This window comes from Papio anubis, chromosome 10 (genome assembly GCF_008728515.1).
Source record: "Papio anubis isolate 15944 chromosome 10, Panubis1.0, whole genome shotgun sequence".
Taxonomy (NCBI): domain Eukaryota; kingdom Metazoa; phylum Chordata; class Mammalia; order Primates; family Cercopithecidae; genus Papio; species Papio anubis.
Genome location: NC_044985.1, coordinates 36,070,664 through 36,091,035, shown reverse-complemented (window position 1 = coordinate 36,091,035; position 20,372 = coordinate 36,070,664). Strand labels below are relative to the sequence as shown.

The 20,372-nt window shown below is 40.7% G+C and overlaps 1 long non-coding RNA gene across 1 annotated transcript in view; it reads right to left on the bottom strand.

Moving 5' to 3' along the window:
- Positions 1-726: 726 nt before the first annotated feature.
- The window catches only part of LOC108581285, an 87,854-nt gene continuing 68,208 nt past the window's right edge, over positions 727-20,372 (bottom strand). Inside the window, exon 3 of the long non-coding RNA XR_001893257.3 lies at positions 727-3,071. This is a non-coding gene — a long non-coding RNA (uncharacterized LOC108581285). The remainder of the gene's footprint in view (positions 3,072-20,372) is intronic.

Genomic DNA, 20,372 nt, shown 5'->3' with positions numbered 1-20,372 from the left:
ACACGGCGTGATCTCGGTTCACTGCAGCCTCCACTTCCTGTGTTCAAGCAATTCTCCTGCCTCAGCCTCCTGAGGCAGGAGATTAAGGATGGGATAACAGGTGCGCGCCTCCATACTCAGCTAATTTTTGTATTTTTAGTAGAGATGGGGTTTCACCATGTTGGCCAGGCTGGTCTCAAACTCCTGACCTTAAGAGGTCCGCCTGCCTCGGCCTCCCAAAGTGCTGGGATTACAGGCGTGAGCCACTGCACCCGGCTGAGTCTCTTTCTATGGTGACATCTGCACTCAACCTGTCCTTTCCATGTGTGATGCTTACAACCTGGTTCAAGTCCTCAGATCTTCCTTTTACTTCATTTGAGACAGACTCCTGATTGCTCAGCTTGTAGTTCCTGTTCCTTTAATCTTACATTCCTCTCCCACTTGTTTGATCTTGCAAAGGTGTACCTGCTCAAAAATCTTCAATGGCTCCCTATTTCTTTCTTTTGTTTTTTTTTGAAACAGAGTCTTGCCCTCTCTCCCAGACTGGAGGGCAATGGCATGATCTTGGCTCACTGCAACATCTGCCTCCGGGGTTCAAACGATCCTCCTGCCTCAGCCTCTCAAGTTGCTGGGATTACAGGCACATGCCATCACGCCCAGCTAATTTGTGTATTTTTAGTAGAGACGGGGTTTCACCATGTTGGCCAGGCTAGTCTCGAACTCCTGACATCGTGATCTGCCTGCCTCACCCTCCCAAAGTGCTGAGATTACAGGCGTGAGCCACCATGCCTGGATGGCTCCCTATTTTTTATTAAATAGAATGCATATTCCTCAGTCACATTTTCAAGGCCTTATACAATTTATAACCTATTTTTCCAGTCTTTTTTCACATTATTGTCCATATTTTACCTGATACCCCAGCCAAACTAGAAAATTTGCCGTTCTTTGGGCCAGCACTGTGTCTTTGTGCCTGCTATTCAAAGCATGTGCTTCAGGAATGCTCTCTCTTGCCCTCACCCAACTCACCCTTGTCCTTCCCAGGCAAACTAAATCTACTTTTCATGATGTCTTTCGTTCTGATATAGTCTCTTTATCACCAACTTGTCACTTGTGATCTTTTTATGGCAACAAGATTGGGCCTTTAAGGCCAAGACTTGGCCTTGTGCTCATCTTTTTTTCCTCCAATTTTGCTTTATAGAAGGCTATAATTTTCTTCACGAGGATTCAACAATTTTTAAGGATGTAATTATTTCTATATACATACTAATGCATACATGTATATGACATGTACACTACATGTATACTATGTGCACAATATAGGTACACAACATACAAAAAACATGCACATCACATGCATACAACATATACCACATACATGCAATATGCATGCCACATTAAACATACATACTCCATACATACAACATGCATAAGACATGTATTCAACATACATAAAACATGCATAAGGTTGCATAAAACATGCTTTCTATATACACACAACATACATCTGACATGCATGTGACAGAGGGAACATGCACATATGTACAGCATATGCATACAACATGCATGAAACATGCAAAATACATGAATGCAACTTGCATACAATATGTATGCTACATGCATAGAACACACACACTACATGCATACTACTCTTACATACAAGCACACTACCTGAATACTACATGTATACATGTATACTGCATGCACACTACATGTATACCATGTGCACACTACATGCATACAACATGTATACAACATGCACACATGTTCAGTGCATGTGCACATGCATACAACATATGCACTGCATGCAACATGCATACTATATTAATGCAACATGCATATAACGTGTATGCTACATGTATAACGCATGCCACACATGAAACATACAAAAAGTATACTACATGCGTGCGATGTGCATACTACATGCATGCTACATGTATACTACAAGCTAACTACATACATATAACATACACACTACATAGTACATGGTTAAAATATGTATATTACATATATACAAGCACACTACATATGTACTATATACAAAATGAATACTGCATGCATACTTGCATAGTACATGCATACAACATACACACTACAGGCATACTACATGCACACCACATGCACACTGCAAGTATATTACGTGCATACTAAATGCATACTGCATGCCACATGCATGCTACATGTATAATACATGCAAACAACATGCATACTACACACATGCCACATACATGCAACATGAATACTGCATACCATTGCATGTATACTACCGCGACATGTACAGAATATGTATAATGTAGGCATAATACATGCATCATGCTTGTTTGCATACAACATGCATACTACATGCATACTACATGTATAGTACATGCAGCCTACATGAATACTAATATTTGCAACATGCATTCATGTATACTACATGTACACAAAATGCATATTATGTGTAACATGCCTGCTACATTGATGCAACATACATACATGTATACTACATGCACACTACATGTATAGAACATGCACCCTACAAGTATAGAGAAGCCCCCGGGCTGCGTCAGAGATGCAGGCGGGCAGAGCATAGGGAGAGAAGATGGGGTGGTTGGGAAGCGTGGTGAGGTAAAAGGGAAAGCCCGGGAAAGTGAGAAGCCAAGAGCTCACCGCCCTTGGTATTTTCAGGCGGTCTCCCATCAAGGCCCTGGCCAGGCCCAACTCCGCTTAGCTTCCGAATTCACAGTGGTATCGCCATAGACGCCCGCAGGGGGCGCCAGTCCGCCCCAAGGGCCCATGGAGCTGCTGCCTCAGTCCCCTACAAGGAGATCCCAAGCTACAGGCAGGTGGAAAAGGGGTAGAGAAGTGTCAGAGGCAGTTGAGAAGCCCATTGACTGAAGGGGAAATGAGGGAGGGAGCCGAAGGCCAAAAACGCACCGCTTTCACTGCTTGAAGTATTCCCAGGTGGTCTCCCATCCAAGTCCTTGCCGGGCAGACCTTGCTTAGCTTCCAGAGTGAGGAGGGTACGGCAGTAGAAGTCAGCAAGGAGTGCCTGGCTGCCCTAAGGGCTCATGGAGCTGTTGTGATGGGCTTCCGGCAGTCCCAACAAAGAAGTCCTAGATTGTGGTGGGGGCACAGGTGGGCAGAAAAGGGGGAGAAAGGATTAACTCTGTGAGATGAATCCACACATCATAAAGCATTTTCACAAACAGCTTGTTTCTAGTTTTTATCGCGGGATATTCAGTTTTTCCCTATCGGCCTCAATGGGCTCTGAAATGTTCCTTGTTCCTTCGTAGATTCTCCAAAAAGAGTGTTTCCAACCTGCTGAATCAAAAGAAAGGTTTAACTCTGTGAGATGAATCCACACATCACAAAGCATTTTCAAAGATAGCTTCTTTCTAGTTTTTATCGTGGGATATTCGGTTTTTCACCATAGGCCCCAATAAGCTCCGAAATGTCCCTTTGTAGTTTCTAAAAAAAGAGTGTTTCCAACCCGCTAGATCAAAAGAAATGTTTAACTCTGTGAGATGAATCCACACATCACAAAGCATTCTCAGAGATAGCTTGTTTCTAGTTTTTATCACAGGATTTTCAGTTTTTCCCTATCAGCCTCAGTGGGCTCCGAAACGTCCCTTCGTAGATTCTACAAAAAGAGTGTTTCCAACCTGCTGAATCAAAAAAATGGTTTAACTCTGAGATGAATCCACTTATTGCAAAACTTTTTCACAGATAGCTTCTTTCTAGTTTTTATCATGGGATGTTTGGTTTTTCACAATAGGCCTCAATGGGCTCCGAAATGTCCCTTCGCAGATTCTACAAAAAGAGTATTTCCAAACTGCTGAATCATAAGAAAGGTTTAACTCTGTGAGATGAATCCACACATCACAAAGCGGTTTCACAGATAGCTTCTTTCTAGTTTTCATGGCGAGCTATTTGGTTTTTCACAATAGGTCTCAATGGGCTCTGAAATGTCCCTTCGCAGATTCTACAAAAAGAGTGTTTCCAACCTGCTGAATCAAAAGAAAGGTTTGACTGTGAGGTGAATCCACACATCTCAAAGCAGTTTCACAGATAGCTTCTTTCTAGTTTTTATGGTAGGCTATTTGGTTTTTCACAATAGGCTTCAATGGGCTCTGAAATGTTCCTTTGCAGATTCTACAAAAAGAGTGTTTCCAACCTGCTGAATCAAAAGAAAAGTTTAACTCTATAAGATGAACCCACACATTGCAAACCAGTTTCACAGATTTAATATGCAAGAATTTAGGTAACTGAAAATTTTGTTTATTAAAGAGAATAACTTTAAATAAAAAATCTAAGGTACACAGTTATTTAAAAATTTGATTAAGCTTTATCAAACCCTAGTATCTTGGTTTGATTAAAGTATACCACATTTTTTTCTTATGGCATTCAGTAAATAGTTACCAGAAATTTTGATCTCTATAGTAACTAATTTGCAAAATAACCATCAAAAAAATCATTTAAAAAGTTTTACAATTCGAGTTTCATATTCATGACTGCAACCATAAATTCAATTCCACAAAGCTATTATGCTAAGTATATATTGTCTTTCTTTTTTATTTGAGATGGAATTTCACTCTTGTTGCGCAGGCTGAAGTGCAGTGGTGCAATCTCGGCTCACTGCAACCCCCACCTCCCAGGTTCAAATGATTCTCCTGCCTTAGCCTCCCAAGTAGCTGGGATTACAGGTGTTTGCCACCATGCCTAGCTAATTTTTGTATTTTTAGTAGAGACGGGATTTCACCATGTTGGCCAGGCTGGTCTTGAACTCCTGACCTCGGGTGATCCACCCGCCTCAGCCTCCCAAAGTGCTGGGATTACAGGCGTGAGCCACTGTGCCCAGTTTATTTTTTAATAGTTTATTTCTTTTAACCTTTACTTAAGGTTCAGAGGTCCATGTGCAAAGTTTGTTATGCAGATAAACTCGTGTCATGGGGATTTGATATACAGATTATTTTATCACCCAGTAATAAGCATAGTACCCAATAAGTATTCTTCCTGATTCTTTCCCTCCTCCCACCCTCTCCCCTGAAGTAGCCCCCAGTATCTGTTGTTTCCTTCTTTATGTTCATAAGTTCTTATCATTTAGCTCCCACTTATAAGTGAGAACATGCAGTAATTGGTTTTCTGTTCCCATGTTAGTTTGCTAAGGATAATGGCCTTCACCTCCATCTATGTTGCTGCAAAGAACATGTTCTCATTCTTTTTCATGGCTGCATAGTATTCCGCAGTATATATGTACCACTTTTTTTTTAAATCCAGTCTATTGTTGACAGCCATTTCAGTTGAATCAATGTCTTTGCTATTGTGAATAGCGCTGCAATGAGCATACATGTGCACCTGTCTTCATGGCAGAATGATTTATATTCCTTTGGGTATATACCCAACGACGGCATTGCTGGGTTGAATGTTAGTCTTGTTTTTAGTTCTTTGAGGTATTGCCACACTGCTTTCCACAATGGTTGAACTAATTTGCATTACTACTAGCAGTGTATAAGCATTCTCTTTTACCTCCAACCTTGCCAGCATCGGTTATAGTTTGACATTTTAATAAAAGCAATTTTGACTGGAGTGAGATGGTATCTCATTGTAGTTTTGATTTACATTTCTCTGATTAGTGATGTCGAGCATTTTTTTATATGCTTGTTGTTCGCATATATGTCTTCTTTTGAAAAGTGTCATGCCTTTTGCCCACTTTTTAATGGGGCTGTTTTTTTCTTACAAATTTGTTTGTGTTCCTTACAGACGCTGGATATCTGACCTTTGTCAGGTGCATAGTTTGCAAATATTTTCTCCTATTCTGTAGGTTGTCTGTTTTTTATCAAGACAGTTTGTTATTTATTGTTTTCCAAATATATAAGCAAATATAAACACAAGGGATAGTTATGCTATATATAAACATAGAAATGGAAACATTTTGCCTTTGTGCAGCTTCTATCAACCACATTCCAGGTTTAGAGGTCTTTAGAAGACCAATGTAATTGCCTGTTTCTTTGGATTTCCATAAACCTCAGACATTTTTGCCATTCAGGTTCTAAACCAGTTTCTTATTTTTTTGAACTTCCCAACTCAGACCAGCTCCTAAAGTCTGAAGTGTTATGTGAAACCTTGCAGGAAGGGCATGCTGAAAAATTATAAAGTGTGTTCTGCCATATGTTGCTTCCCACTAAACTGCAGTGAGAATTGATGGGAGATACCTCTAGGAGGAATTCTCTGAAGATCCTGGTCAGTGTCCATTTTGAGAGAAGCAGGGCATCTGAAAGGAGGAGCACTGTGCATGTTCAGAAAGCTTGGATATATCTTCTCTGGAGTTGAAAGGCGTGGACAGGTATTTGACTTTTACAGGCGAGTTCTAATGATGTCTGATTGAGTTGAGCTTCTGCGTTGGTCTCGCTGGAAGCTGCAGACCAGAGCTGTTCCTGTTTGGCCATCTTGGCCCCTCCTCTCCTGCTCATCTTTTATTTTTCACTAAAGAGCTAATTCTTTTCTTTTCTTTTCTTTTCTTTCCTTTTCTTTTCTTTCCTTTCTTTCAGATGGGGTCTTGTTCTGTTGCCCAGGCTGGAGTAGTGCAGTGGTGCAATCACAGCTCACTGCAGCCTCAACCTCCTGTGCTCAAGTGGATCCTCCCACCTCAGCCTCCCAAATAGCTAGGACTAAAGGTGCGGGCCACCATGCCTGACTAATTTTTTTATTTTTCATTTTGTAGAGATGGAGTCTCACTGTGTTGCCCAGGCTGTTCTCTAGATTCTAGAAGCAATTCTTCAGCCTCGGCCTCCCAAAGTGCTGGAATTACAGGCATGAGCCACCATGCCTGGTCTCTTTTGATTTTTGTTGGTAAGATTTTTACTGATACATAATGTACACACAGAAAAGTGTACAAATCATAAGTCAATAGCTTGATTTTTAAAAAATAAATTGAACACATCTATATTACAACCATGAAGATCAGTCACACAACCCTCCAGAGGCTTCCTTTAATTTTCCTCTTTGTCATTACTTTAAAATGTCATCATTATTCTGACATAGCACCATAGATTAATTTCGGCTGCTTTTATACATCATATAATAGAATTTGTGTACTCTTTTATATCACTAACTAGACTGGAAATTATTTAAGACAGAGTCTGTGTCATATTTGTTGTTATATCTCAAAGTTTTGACTACAGTCTTGTTTAGGGTGAGAATTAGATATTTATTGAGTCCAATTGCCTACGATGTGGCATAGCAAGTTATTAGAAGGGAAGAATCAGTCTGGGTGTGGTGGTTCATGACTGTAATCCCAGCATTTTTGGAGGCCCAGGCCAGGGGATTGCTTGAGCCCAGGAGTTCAAGACCAGCCTGGGCAACATGGCGAAACCTGTATCTACAAAAAAAATACAACAATTAGCCAGGTGTGGTGCCGCAGGCCAGTAGTCCCAGCTGCTTAGGAGGCTGAGGCAGTAGGATTGCTTGAGCCTAGGAGGTAGAGGATACAGTGAACTGAGAGCATGCCACTGCTTTCCAGCCTGGGTGACAGAGAGGGACCCTGTCTCAAAAAAAAAAAAAAAAAAAAAAGGAAGAATTAATATGGAGTAACAGCCAAATGAAGCATTAGGTAGCAGTGAGGATGAAGCTAAACCACGAGTAGGGAAGGCCTCTCAGGTAAGAAAAATGGCACTGTTGATAATAGTGAACAATGGACAGAAATGAATTGGCTCTTATTTCTTTCAAAAGTGCTGTTTGTTGAGCTCCTTCCATGTGCCAGTGCTTACCTAAGTGATTTCACTTGATCCCAATATAGCAACACTGAAAGTAGGAAATATTATTTCTCTCATTTTGAAGAAACTAAGGTTTAGAGAGGTTAAATAACTGGCTGCGGCTGGGCGCGGTGGCCCACGCCTGTAATTCCAGCTCTGAGGTAGGTGGATCGCTTGAGCCCATGAGTTCAAGACCAGCCTGGACAACATAGGGAGAACTCGTTTACACACACACACACACACACATATGCACACACACACAAAATTAGCAGAGTGTGGTGGCTCTCCTATGTAGTGTCAGCTACTAGGGAAGTTGAGGTAGGAGGATCACTTGAACCCAGGAGGTCGAGACTGCAGTGAGTTGTGACGATGCCACTGCACTTCAGCCTGGATGACAGAGTTAGACTGTCTCAAAGCAAAAAAAAAAAAAAAAAAAAGAAAGAGAGAGAGGAAGGAAGGAAGGAAGGAAGGAAGGAAGGAAGGAAGGAAGGAAGGAAGGAAGGAAAGAAGGAAAGAAGGAAGGAAACCGGCCTTCTCAATGTTCTTGGGAATAAATGCAGAATTACTGACTGCTTGAGGCTAGTAGTCTACTCTCTTGTATGTGTGCACATTTCTGCTTCTACCAATTAAATTCAAATTCTCAATAAGTCATTGTGTTTATTCTTTTTGTTGTTGTTATTATTATGAACAAATTAAAGGAATAAAGAATGGCTACTCCATAGGCAGAGCAGCCAATTGTGTTTATTCTTAAAACTGTTTATGCCCATTGTACTTGTTATTATAATTAATTCATTTAATTAAAGAGATGAAAATGCATGCAAACTTATAAAAAATAGCTTCAACTGCTTTAGAAAAACTCAGAAAAGGGCCAGGCACGGTGGTTCACGCCTGTAATCTCAGCACTTTGGGAGGCCAAGGCAGGTGGATCACCTGAGGTCAGGAGTTCGAGACCAGCCTGGCCAACATCTTGAAACCCCGTCTCTACTAAAAATACAAAAATTAGCCGGGCGTGGTGGTGTGCGCCTGTAATCCCAGCTACTTGGGAGGCTGAGGCACAAGAATCACTTGAACCTGGGAAATAGAGATTGCAGTGAGCCGAGATCATGCCACTGCATGCCAGCCTGGGCAGTAGAGCTAAACTCAGTCTTGAAAAACTCAGAAAAGGCAAATCATTGGAAAATAATCGTGTGAATTAGATGAATGGAAAAGATAGTGGAAACAATCATAAAAATCTAGAAAGCTTTTGCGTTCAAGATGTATCCCAAGCATACTAAAGTTACTGCTGCTCTTTCAAGAAAGGAAATGTGGAAATTTTTGACTGCTAATTATGGGTATGGTTTATGAAAGGCAAAAACAAAACAAAATAAAAAACAAAGCAGAACTCCACTCAGCAGACCTATACTAGAAGAAAAGACCTCAGCTAAACATTAAAATGTTGGCAGATAAATATAAATTTACATGTTGTAAGGTACATATGTATCACTTTCTTGGGATTTGCACTTTACTCAACTCTCCTTGATTAGAAGATCCACAACCAGTCTCAAGCCAACCTCGTTAGACCTGCCATTCACTTACATTAACGGTACAAATTAGACTGCTTGCTCAGCAAGTAACCAGCGCATAATCAGAGCTCAATAAATCTTAAATATGATTACTAGTCATACATGATGTAAACTAGAACTAGTAAGTGCTGGGACCAACTTTGACAAAGAAGGGTAAAATGACACTTACTAGGCATCCCAATTAATTCAAACTGGACGCAGATCTCAGATTCTTGCCAAAATATGATGATGTCAACTGGGTATTGGCTTTTCCCTCATCCAGTATTACAGTCTAGGAATGCTTCCCTTGAATAGAGGAATTTTTTTTTTTAACTTTTCAAAAGAAATCTCATAAAGTCTAATGTGGACTGGTTTACATCAGGTCCTGGCAGAGTTAATTTGGGGGTGGCAGGCAGGAACTTCTTGAAATAGGTGACTTCAGTGAGAAACTGCAGCCCAGGCATGTCTTTGTGAGAAATGCTGTTCTATGGACAATGTGTTTCATTTCTGCCTCTCCTTACAGTTCATTTTTAATTATTGATGTCACTCTTTCCTTCTGTCTCTGCCCAAACTAATACAACATCTAAACATTAAAGAGACTAAAGAGTCAGTGACTGAATTTTTAAAAAGAATGAACAATTAAAATAAACTCATTATTAAACTTGGTTACCTCCTGAGCTACAACTTGGACCCCCTCCCTTTCCTTGAGGGCAGGGATTTTAGAGACTGTCATATCAGAACACTATTCACCCTCCATCCAAGCCATCTCTAAGGGCCACAGCAATGGAGAGCAGCAGTAGGAAATGTGAATGTTGGTGAGTATGTCCTTGGGCAACTGGTCCCAGTTTATCTATTTCCTTCATGCTACCCATCTGTGCTATATGTGTTTTCTTACAGAATCAGAGCTCAGGTTTACCTTCAAATGCATGACAAGATTATCAAGATTTCTCTGGGGAATATATGGAATAGTCCAGCATTTGTGTGTGTGTCTGGCAGTGAGGAAAATGGTAAGAATTTTACATGCTCATGACATCGATGGATCCTTAAGTTCCTATGTTACTTTTTAAAGCAGAAAGCTGCCCTAGCAAGTGTTTACCAAAATATTAGATCTCTACATCAAATACTTTGATTAAATTTTGCAGACATTCACACCCAAACTTCAAAACAGTTACAGGAGTAATATCACGGACTGGGCTCTGCCCATCATCTTGCCTCCTCCCACACTTAGGCACACATATATATTAACTCAGGACTCCTTGGCAGTACTCAGATAACACAGAAAAGTGAATGAACCCATCAACTAAGTAGGCCAGGTTCCTATGCTTCTAACTATTCTGTTTGCCTTCTTCTGTGAACACTTACTACCTCGCACAACCTGACACCTGACTGTGCAACATGTTCCCAACTTGGAGTACGTGCCTTTGAGAGTCTCTTACATAGCCAGACTAAGCTTTATGAAGACAGGACAGTGTCTTATACTTGGCTTATATATTCTTTCATGCCTAACACAAAACTCAACAAGAGGTAGAATGTTAAGAGGAGGACGTATCAGATGAACATAGATGACTGTTCTACCCTGAACTCAAACAGCACCAAAGGCCTTCTTGGTTCAGGTCACCAGCTGTGTCACCTTCCCAAGGTTTTGACTGGCCAGTTGTAGAACGCACTGTCCTCCCCAGAAGTTGTATTTGTGTTTGTGAAACAGATTACCTTGATGTAAAATGAAAGTAACTCCACCACTGCCAAAGTAGGGCCAATTGCCTACATGCTTTTTAAAAATGCAATTCATTTCAACCAATTTTATTATCCCCTAAGCCAGCTGCCAGTGATGCCAACTGAAAAACCCAGGCAATCTGACTCTAGAACTGGTCCTCCCAACAATTAACTTTTTGCTGCCTTAATTGGCTACCCCCCCGCCCACTGAAGACAAAGGAGCCATTTGTTTCTTTCCCCCACCCTCACTGTCAGCATTCTCTATCAGGGTATATTTCAAATAACTGTGGGGCCTTTTACACTTAGTTGAACTTCCTAGTCTCCCGAAATTCCTTGCCATATCCTGAAAGTGGGATAGGGAATCTATTAGAGGATCTTGGCCTATTTACATGGGCACCACTCATGTGCTCAGCATTACTCAGGATATAAAAGGGGCATGGGCCAGTGGGCTTCTGCCCCCATGGCATTTATAACTTGCAAAAACAAGGTTTCTCAGATAACTGGGGATCAAGCCAATATACAATCACAAGACAACATGATATAGGTGTCTAGGAGAATGGGAGAGTGAATGGAATAGGGACATAGGAAAAGATTGTCAAGCAGAACCCACTCAAGGCTAGTGATCATATATTCAAAATGAGACCAGGTGTCATGGTGACATTTTCTTTCAGTCAGTCATGCTCAGCTATGTAAGGGCAGTTGCCACACAGGCAGAAAGTTGAAACTATGCCTGGATTAGGGTTTTGTTAAGCAAGTATTATAAGCAGGAGTTGAAAATACATTCAAAGGAATGATTCTAATGATCAACCATGGAGGTCAGTTACACCAGATACAGAGGGACGATGAGAGATGTGAGGACAATGAAAAGGTGTCATTCGATTGTTGACCACAACAGGCATAAAGGTCAGGGTACAAGAGGAACCATGTGAGTAGCGTCTATGTGTGTGTGGTAGAAAATCAGAAAAGGCACAGTTCATGTGGGCCAGGGAGTTAGGGCAGGCTTCTTTGAAGGTGGCAGGATTTAGGCTGAGAATAAAGAACATTGAAGAACTAAAGTTGATTAGACTAAAGATAGGACATAGAATATTCTAAGTTGGAGGATACATGAGTAAGGATGTGGAATCTGTACTAAAAATAATGGATTTAGAAAATAGTAAGGAAACCAGCCTTACCAGGATATAAAGTTCAATTTCCTTAGTAGTAGAGCATAAATTTTGATAAGCATTGCTAGACTAGGTACCCCGACTCAGGTACAGGGAATTCAAGGACTGTTTCATCTTCCAAATATTCCAAAATGAGTTGTAATCTTTTTCCTTTGTTTTCTGGTGAGTGTGAATAAGGTCTCTGCAATTTAAGTTAACAATATTGCCTCTGTTTGAAAACCTTGTCACATTTTATCAGTAACTTTCCCCCTGTTTCTAACACCTTTTATTGGCTCCCTATGGTGAATTTTTGTGTTTGCCTTACAGTGTTCTGTGTTGAAGAATTTAGTGCTGTTACAGTTAACTGGAGCAGAGATTCAATATATATTTCAAAGTTTCTAACAACCTAACCAAAAATGTCCAACTCAATAAATTCACACAGGGACCTAGAGTTGGTCAGTGCCATTGTCAATTGAAAATCAAACTCCTGCCAAGTGCTGTGGCCCACACCTGTAATCCCAGAACTTTGGCAAGCCAAGCCGCATGGACCACTTGAGGTCAGGAGTTCAAGACCAGCCTGGCCAACATGGTGAAATCCCATTTCTACTACAAACACAAAAAATTACCTGGGCGTGGTGATGCATGCATGCAATCCCAGCTATTTGGGTGGCTGAGGCACGAGAATCGCCTGAACCCGAGAGGTGGAGGTTGCAGTGAGCCAAGATCGCATCACTGCAGAAATAAAAGAAAAGAAAAGAAAGCCCCCAAATACTTAAACTTTATATAGCCACAATCAGTTCTCCATATTCTACATTGTTCATTCATTCATTCAACATTTGGGCACCACCTATAAGTTGAGAATCATGGTAGATGATGGAAATGTGGAAATGAAAGGCCCAACCCTTCCCACGTGTATAGGTAAAACAAACAAGTAAAAGATTATTATTAGTGCTATGATGCAGGACAACATAGCAGGCAAACAGGCAAATGTTCCTTGCTTGGATGCAGATGGGAAGTCACAAAAGATGTCTGGTATCTGAGCTAAGTTTCGAAATTCCAGCAGCAGTTATTTAACGAGCTACAAATTGGCAGAGTGGGTTACTGGAGGAGGTAACAGCATATGCAAAGGTTCAAATGAGAGAAAGACCCACATGAGACAGTAAGAGAATCCCCAAGTGATACGGCATCTTGGAGCGTCAAGTGGGAAGAGTGACCGAGTTGAGGCAGGAGGGAGTAGCAGGGACAGATTCAAAGACTGAGTTCTGCAGTGTGCTGGAGGCGCCTTGGAGACACTGATAAAATTTAAGCATCTTATGGCAAGGTGGAAGATCTGGGCAAGGAAATTAGTTAAGTAACTTTTGCAGTCATTCAGGTGAGAAATTATAGGACTTAGAACAGATGGGGAGGTAAAACAGGAAACAAACACTACAATTGCTTAGGAAGCAGTGTCTGTCAGGTTTGGTAACTGGCTATACGAGAACTTACGGAGGAAAGAAACCAAGTGATCCTTTTCTTTTTCCTAAAAGACCAGCGATCTTACTGGAGGTATAAAGTGAATTTATACCTTTGACAGATCACTTTATAAGTGTGAAATTCACGTAGAATGTTGAGCCATGAAGCTTCTCTTTTATCCAGGGTAGGGTGAGTTTCCCTAGGTTTGCGCTATTGGGCTTGTAGTTTACAGAAAAAAGTTTAGACAGTCTGTCTTTTTAAAGAATCTAAATTTATTTACTAAATGTATTATTTTTATGATAATGAAAAATGAATTGCCAATCATCTTATACAGCCATATACTGAAGCTTTAGTTTCCTTCTGTTTGTCAGATCTTAAAAAATGCTATATGGCTAGAGCTACTCCACCTATATCCCAGCTCCTATAATATCTACCTTATCTGATCAACGTGAGGCAAGAGTAAGCTCAGTCTTCTTTGCAGCTTCATCAGGAGAAGGAAATAAGAATGAGTAGAGCGTTCCAACATGTTTTTAGTATAATGAGATCACATTTGTCCTCAACACAGAAAAATATTGTTGCCATCTTTACAGTTTTTTTTTTTTGACTTAAAAATCATCCATATGTGCTTAGATTCCAAATGACAAAAGCCATTCTTTTTTGACTACTTCAAGTGAAATGGAGTCATTGTTTGAAGAAAAGATTACAGGATTATAGCTAAGTCTTTTCCTCTGGGGAGTGAGTGGCAGTTTAGTAGCAACCGTGTGGTTCTGCCACATGGCTGGATCACAGCACCACATCCTCAAACCAAGAGTAGGGCTGACACAGAGTGGGGACTGGAAATCATAAGGGGCAAAGGAAAGGAGAAATCTGTCATTTGAAAGGAAAAAAGAATAAACAACAGAAAGAAAACTGAAATTCCAAGTTTTTAGGTTTAAAGAGACAATGTGACATGCACAGCTGTAAGAAAAGCTGCTTCATGTCCCACTTTTCTGGTCACACACAATTGCTGGTTAGGTCCTGCTGACTGTTTCTCTTTGCCTTACTTTTCTGTGCTAATGCTTTTCTTTGCAAGATGCTGCAGTGAACAACTGGAAGAGTGACCTCCGCCCCGGTACCAAACAGATGACTAAAACAAGCCTAGAGAACCAAATCATTGTTGGACTGAAACACCCATTTTGTTCATTTGAGGCTTCTGACTTCCTTTTGGATCACTATCTTGAGATGCCCACATGTGGCCTCCAAAGCTCTTTCTTGAATAAGTTTATTTTTCAAAAAGTGATATATGCCATATGTTCAAGTGTTTAATAACAGTTCTTTATCTTGGCTGCAAGCTAGGGGATGAATAGAAGTGCAGCATAGGAAAATACGATAAAGAACACACTTAGTTGCATCTCTTGAGGAATTGAAGTTGCTTTAAAACATGTGCTAAGAATTCCTTGCCTGATCTTTGGGAGGAGTAGTTTGAAAGTTTCAGTGTTGTTGTCACCATTTTTCAGATATGGAAAGGAAGCAGACTAGTTAAGCAAGCCTGGCATGCGATGTAAAAATGTATCAGGGTCCAAGAAAATGTTTTTTAACCCTTACTGACCCTTCAACTTTTTCATGAAGTTCTCACTTAAAGTTCATAGTTATTATCTTTGCCTCATTCCACTATATTAGGCTAAGAATTACAGCACCTAAGCCTCCCCAAGAATATAAAAGCCATCTAAGGTCCAGCTGTATCAGTTATTCTTTTGATTAAAAGAGGCAGAAATACATTTCAAATTGGGTTAAGCAAAAAGAAGAAGTTATTCGTTCATATAACTAAAGCCAAGGAGTATATCTAGCTTCAGGCATGGCTGGATCAAGATGCTTACATGATGGTGCATGGAAACTGTCTTTTTCTCCAAGTCACAGGTCTGCTTTCCTTTACGTTGGCTTCACTTTCTGATGTGGTGACAAGAGGAATATTAGCAGCCCCAGATTTGGTAATACTAGTAGAAAAAGATTCAATTTCTATGTAATCCTTTTAGCAATTTTAGGCAAGGTTCTCATTGGCCTGACTTAGGTCCTATGCCCATTCTTGAACCAGCCACAGTGTCAAGGGCTTGAAATATGTTTAACTGGCCCTCATTGGAGCCAAAGATTCATCTGACCTCACTCAAGCCACAAGGACAGTTTGAACAGTTGCATAGTTGCCCAAAAGATAGTCGTTACTGATACCAAAACGGTAATGGATGTTTGTAGTAGGCACTGTTGGCTGCCTATCCAAAATCTACTTTCCTCTTCTTCCTTGCTAACTGAACCCTGATTGTGTTTAATTATCTACTCTCCTCCATCTGGCTATGGGCTTAGATAAGGGGTAAGAGAGAAGAGTGGCAGCCAGGCACAAAGTGTCAGAGCCTAAGTAGGATGTCGGGGGGCATCCTGTTCACAGGACAATACTGACAGCGTGTCACATCCCAAGTGTATTAAGCACAGAAGGCATCCATGCAAAGAAAGGGGTGGTGATGGCCTGTGAGAGAATGATTACCTTCAGGGCAATGATAAAAGACTTAATATATTACAAACCAGGCACGATGGCTCACACCTGTAATCCCAGTACTTTGGGAGGCTGAGGCAGATGATCACTTGAGGTCAGGAGTTCAAGACCTGCCTGGCCAACATGGTGAAACCCCGTCTCTACTAAAAACACAAAAATTAGCTAGGCATAGTGGTAAGCACCGGTAATTTCAGCTACTCAGGAGGTTGAGGTTGAGGCAGGAGAATCACTTGAACCCAGCAGGTGGAGGTTTCAGTGAGCCAAGATCATGCCACTGTACTTCAGCCAGGCGACACAGCAAGCCTCCATCGCAAAAAAAAAAAAAGTAATATATTACAAATAATGGGATCCAAGTTTCTTATTGTTGAAGAGAGCTATAGATATGGAAAAGGAGAAAATTAGTGAACCCTATGGTGTTGATTGGAATTGAAGGCATTGTGAATTCATGGTTTTCCACTTACATAGAAATATAGAGAAATAAATAGGGATATAAATATGAGTGTGTGTGTGCATATACATACATACATGCATACATATGTACATATGCTATCTGGATCTTTTCACAGAAAGGTTCTGGGAAAAGTAATATCTCATGGTAATGAGCACACCTAATGTTCAATGGTTGTCTTCTAAATGCCATTCTCTATCAAAAGGGACTGGTGTTCTTTATCAGTGGCTGATTCCAGGTCTGGGCAAAGAAAATACAAGATGAGCCTAGAACAACATGTAGTGCCAAAAACTGAGGAAGTGCTCTTGGATAAGGGCATCTTGAAGGGACACATGAACCAACTTTAAGGGGCTCCAAATGGCTAATCTGGGACGATTTGAGCAACAAAATACATAATCTTAGGAATGATTTATAATCCATTGAATAAAGTAAGAATTTGAGTTCATACTATTATTAATAAACAAATGAGGAAGAAGCAAAAGTTCTACCTCACAACAGAATTTTAACTAATAAATGTAGAAGGAATGGTAAAAATAGAAAATGATCATTTGGCAAACACTGCAGTAATAATTGTTTCAGGCAAGACTCATCAACAGATGCTAAAATTAGAGGACAAAAGTATACTAAGCTATTTGCCTACAATATCTCAAAGTGTCTCTCCACAAATCAGTTACTCCAAGAAAGACACAACAGCACTTCTGCCATTTTTCAGCCCAAAATACACAACTTCAATCTAATCATGAGAAAACATCACACAAACTCAAATTAAGAGAGATCTACAAAATAATTGAGCAAGACTCTTAAGCAATGTCAAGGTCAGGAAAATCAAAGACCGATAAACGGTTCCAGACTAAAGGAAACTCTAGTCTGGTAGTCTGGATCTCGGACCAGAAAAAATTAATTGGTGGGACAATTGGTGACATTTGAATGAGATCCATAGATTATTTGGACTATATTAGGTTAAGAATGACCTATTAAAATTAACTTTACCTGTTGTTTTAAAAACCTTTAAACAAGGTTACTAGAAAAATTTAAATTACAGTAGTCCCCCTTATTCAAGGAAATACATTCCAAGACCCACAGTGACTGCCCGAAACCATACATAGTACCAAACCTGAGTGCCATCAATCGGAACATGTTACTATTCCTGTCCTCCACCCATAAATGTAATGAATTTTATATCTTAACTAAGCTCTTGTCATTCACTGTGGCTGTAACTTTTGCAGTTTGAGATGTGACAGCAAAACTAGCACCAGTTTATTCTTCCTTCTTCACAATTCATGGATAAGATTCATTCTAACTGCAGATCTTAGCAACTTCAGCATATGAATTTTTTTTCTTTTTTTCTTTTTTCTTTTTTCTTTTTTTTTGAGACAGAGTCTCACGCTGTCACCCAGGCTGGAGTGCAGTGGCACAATCTCGGCTCACTGCAACCTCCACCTCCCGGGTTCAAGCGATCCTCCTGCTCAGCCTACCAAGTAGCTGAGATTACAGGTGCCTGCCATCACACCCGGCTAATTTTTGTATTTTTATTAGAGACGGGGTTTCCTATGTTGACCAGGCTGGTCTCAAACTTCTGACCTCAAGTGATACGCCCACCTTGGCCTCCCAAAGTGCTGGGATTACAGGCATGAGCCACTGTGCTGGCTGATATTTTTTCTTTTATTTTCTTTTATTTATTTTTGAGATGGAGTTTCACTCTTATTGCCCAGGCTGGAATGCAATGGCATGATCTTGGCTCACTGCAACCTCTGCCTCCCCGGTTCCAGCAATTGTCCTGCCTCAGCCTCCTGAGTAGCTGGGATTACAGGTGCTCGCCACCACGCCCGGCTAATTTTTGTATTTTTAGTAGAGATGGGGTTTTACCATGTTGACCAGGCTGGTCTTGAACTCCTAATCTCAGGTGATCCACACGCCTCAGCCTCCCAAATTGCTGGGATTACAGGTGTGAGCCACTGTGCCCAGCCAATTTTTTTTCTTAAGTCAAGAACTTTCACTTTTTCACGAAAGGAAGCCCTTTGTGAATTCTCTTGGGCTTATCTGAATTACCAGCATCACTCCTCTTGAGCTTTAGGGCCATTATTAAGTAAATTAAGGGTTTCTTGAACACAAGCACTGGATACCGGGACTGCCAGCGTCATAACTGAGATGACTACCAAGTGACTAACAGGCTGGGAGTGTGGACAGCTTGGAGACACTGAACAAAGGGATGATAATTCATATTCTGGGTAGGACAGAGCAGGACAGCATGAGATTTCATCGCTACTCCAAACAGTGCACAACTTAAAATTTATGAATTGTTTCTGAAATTTACCATTTAATATTTTCAGGCCACAGTTGCCTGTGGGTAACTGAAGTCACAGAAACTGTGGATAAGGGGGGACCGCTGTGCATATGTGACTTGCATTTCTATTGGACAGCATAAATCTAGATCTTTAATGTCTTTCTGGGACTCTGGGTCAGTCAGTCTGAACAGCCTCCTAGTTAACCTACTGACTGCAATTCCCTAGAATACACTGTGTGGGCGGTGGGCTGGGGGGGTTGGGAGGATGGGTTTTACAGTAAGGGAGTCCTGAGCAAGATCAACAGGCTGGTATTTCTCAGAGGAATGAATCTCAGCAGCCCTTGAAGTAATATATACTTTTTGTAAATGGTGATGCTTGTTGTTTATCTAGAAGGAGGATGCAATATCAGTGGGACTGATACAGATGCCACACCCCACAACTGTAGCCAGAGGGCCAGGACTCTTGCTCACTCATCTGATCCATTTGCCCCAGACAGTAGTACCACAGCGAAGGAAGGAGACTTGAACAATTACAGAGTTTCTGTTGCCAGGCAGGGTGGCTCACACCTGTAATCCTAGCACTTTGGGAGGCCAAGGTGGGCACATTGCCTGAGCTCAGGAGTTTGAGACCAGCCTGACCAATATGGTGAAACCCAGTATCTACTAAAAATACAAAAATTAGCTGGGCATGGTGGCGCATGCCTGTAATCCCAGCTACTTGGGAGGCTGAGGCAGGAGAATTGCTTGCACCCAGGAGACGGAGGTTGCAGTGAGCTGAGAGTGCACCATTGCACTCCAGCCTGAGTGACAGAATGAGATTCCGTCTCAAAAAAAAAAAAAAAAAAGAGTTTCTGCAGCAGAGCCTCAGAAGGATGAGTTCCTCAGAGATGGTAGGGGCAGCGTGTGGTTCAGGCTGTTTTCTCCAGAAAAGGAAAACACTGCTAGCTTACTTCAAATAATGTGCCAGCACTCACTAAAACATTTATTTTTGTGCCTTTGGAAAATACACTCTCTGTGATATGTCCGAAAGCCAAATTGTTGTGATCTTCAAGAGAAATGAAAGCTTTCTAGATTTCATCATTTTGAAAGGTGAAGCACATCTGCTAGAATCAACATTTTTTTTTAGGATGTTAGTATCACTACTCAGCTTCAGAAACATGTCTCCCTTTTATTCGAATTTATTTATTAGAGTTTTAATGACAGTTTTGACAGAACCTTTGAATAAAGGTTCTGGTGATGTCTGTGGTATGCTATGGAATTCTTATAGGAAGAGATAGTTTTGGAGGCAAAAAAGCCAACACTGGTCTAGCTGCTTAGCTGCCAACACTTCCAGAAAATTCCTTTGTGCTATATTTATGTAAACTTTATATTCAGAACTAAAGGAACAACTAAAGTATACTCCTTGTGTTGCTAATTATGCCCTACATTATAGGCATTCATACAGATCAATTAAATGATATCTACTACAATATGATTGTAGTATTTCTGTATAATATAGTACAAATGATAAAACATAAGAACCCCAAAGTTGTAACATTTGTGAAAGACCTTAGTTTGCCAGA